The 2,875-nt window shown below is 36.9% G+C and overlaps 1 long non-coding RNA gene across 1 annotated transcript; it reads right to left on the bottom strand.

Annotated features, from left to right (window-relative positions):
• Positions 1–410: 410 nt before the first annotated feature.
• LOC141362136 (uncharacterized) lies at positions 411–2,646 on the bottom strand. The gene is made up of 2 exons (XR_012368124.1): positions 2,059–2,646; positions 411–1,936 (listed from the first exon to the last, which is right to left on the bottom strand). It is a non-coding gene; the product is annotated as an uncharacterized lncRNA (long non-coding RNA).
• Positions 2,647–2,875: the final 229 nt, after the last annotated feature.

Here is a 2,875-nt window from a genome sequence, read left to right as displayed (position 1 = left end):
ACTATAAAAATAATGATTTACCAATAAAGAACAATACATTACATACATGCACACAATAGTAGCCAAGCCAAACTTTAATTTATTTAAAAAATAAACGTAACTTGGTGAAAACGTTATAAGAAACATAACACTTAAGATAAATATAGGGCAAACAGACTTCTGCAGAACACCGGATCCTTAAAAATCACAGTTTAACGCTAAAACACTTCACACAGCTATTGAGAAGCATTCACTTTCTGCCACCAGTTGGGCAGAAAACGTCATCTCTGTTTGCAAACACGCAAAAGGTCTCTCTCTCTCTCTCTCTCTCTCTCTCTCTCTGTTGCGGTGACTGCCAATCAGTCACTCACAGAGGTTGTGGGCGAATGCTGTTTGACGCGTGTACCAATAACCATGTCCATATCTTCGTGTTCTCGTTCTATATTTCGTTTATTCATATATAGTTTAAATATTAAAAAGAGTTTACAAAGTATACAGATCTTACATATGGCTTTCCAATGCCATTTCAATCACGGTCAAAACTGGTATGCTCATTACCCGCACCTGTGCAGGATTTCTTCTTTACCCCTTTTATACATTTCCCCAAACTCAATACTCCACCTAGTGTACAAAATAAGAACAACACCATAAATGGCTCTTACACACCGGCCCCTAATTGTAAATGGCAGGCAGACATTACAATTCAAAAATATTATTACAAAGAGCCATACAAAAAAAATTAAAAGATACAAATCCACAATAAAATTTACAATATCACATGTCACTATTACGTTTCCTTTTGTCATTACTCAATTTGCCACTCGCTCTTATAGCAAAGGCAAATCTTTTCTTGACACTTCTTTGTTTACAGCAACAATCTTACTGAAGTCATGATTATAATGTTGATTAAGTATTTTCACCAATTTATACACTGAAGTGCTAATAACAGTAACAGGACACATGATCTAGTTCTTAAAATCATTTCATCCTTAGAGGGATACACATATATCACCCACCCAATAGGGTTCTAACAGCGTATAATCCCTCAAATCACTGTTTATAACTTCACAAGCTTTCATTAACTTAGAAGCATTTACCCCAATTAGTAAATCCACATCAGCATCTATTTGAGGAATGATAACATATTTCAAGTATGACTTTGTCAGAATAAAATGTTCTTCACCGGCCCCTGTATGCCAGTATGACTGAACTGGAGTAAACACATAGCTCATTATTAAACAATTTTACATTCAAGTAGATGTCTTTGGATAAATGTCCAAAATAGTTGGATGTGATTGGCCACACTGCACAAGTCAAGCGCCTATCGCAATCCTTGTTCCTGTGTCCAACACAAAGACAGCCAAAACATAAACCATTATCCTTCAAGAATTCAAGCTTTTTCCTGTGTGCGCTGCATTTGTGAACACCACTCCAATAGGTGACCACATTTGCAACACAGACACGTGACTTGTAGTCTTGATGTTTGGTCAGAGTCTTGAGCTTGTATTAGTTTACTGTCTTTAACAACAGTTGTTGCAAAGCTGTTTCTGCTTTTAACCTTAGGCTGAGATTTCAGTATTACAACTTGAGAACCTTGGATGTCACCAAATGGATCTGAAGACATTCTTACTTGACGTTCAATAAATTCAACAACATCTTTACATTGTGCTCTCCTTTTACACATTTTCAAAAAATGTCACATGAAAGAGTTCTCCACTTTTCTTGTAGTTTGCAAAGCAACTTCATGACAACGGTCTTCAAATTACTTGGCATCTCTAACTCCTTCAAACCTTTAACCTCCTCCATGGCATTACTGCACCCACGAAAATAGAGCGCATAACTCTGCAAGGAGCTTACATCCTCTGGCTTCACAGGCCATCCACGTACTTTTTCCAAAAGAGCAGCAGCTATTTTTCTGCATCAATGTCCAGTTGTTCTTCAGAAACTTCTTGATTTACTGCACTCATATTCACAGAGTTTGAGTCATTTAGATTTTAAAATGTAGGCAACCAATACATTTGGATTTACACCTTTAAATGTACATACATCAAGAGTTATTTCAAGCCCCGCAATGCATACCTTATCGCTGTATTCATTTCCACTCGATAAGGATTTCAGCGTCGAAAATTACAGGTCCTTGATGCACTTTTACCTCCGTCTATGCAGTCAAACTCCGCAACGTTGCAGCAAATCCGTGACAAACAGAAGTTCAGCGAGCGTCCCAGAAACGCATGGCAATCCAAGAACATGCAAGAAATCCAATGAATGTTCAAATCAAATAATCCTCACGGAGCGTTCAAGTAATCCACAAAGAGCATGCCAATCCACCAAGAGCTCAGTTTTGACTTATGTTGCGGTGACTGCCAATCAGTCACTCACAGAGGTTGCGGGCGAATGCTGTTTGACGCGTGTACCAATAACCATGTCCATATCTTCGTGTTCTCGTTCTATATTTCGTTTATTCATATATAGTTTAAATATTAAAAAGAGTTTACAAAGTATACAGATCTTACATATGGCTTTCCAATGCCATTTCAATCACGGTCAAAACTGGTATGCTCATTACCCGCACCTGTGCAGGATTTCTTCTTTACCCATTTTATACATTTCCACAAACTCAATACTCCACCTAGTGTACAAAATAAGAACAACACCATAAATGGCTCTTACACTCTCTATATATATATATATATATATATATATATATATATATATATATATTATATTACACTTTTAAATGGTTCATCTAAGTTTACATGCTTAAATGCCTATTTACTACTGTTCCCTTTAATTCTTATGACATGGCGTGGGGTTGGCATGTGTGCGAGGGCCCTTCCATCACTGCTTGCAGTTTTAATAAATGTTTTTATATTTTAACTGTTGAGCTTCAATGATA

Source organism: Misgurnus anguillicaudatus, chromosome 25, assembly GCF_027580225.2.
Source record: "Misgurnus anguillicaudatus chromosome 25, ASM2758022v2, whole genome shotgun sequence".
Taxonomy (NCBI): Eukaryota; Metazoa; Chordata; class Actinopteri; order Cypriniformes; family Cobitidae; genus Misgurnus; species Misgurnus anguillicaudatus.
This window is presented reverse-complemented; position numbering and strand designations above follow the sequence as displayed.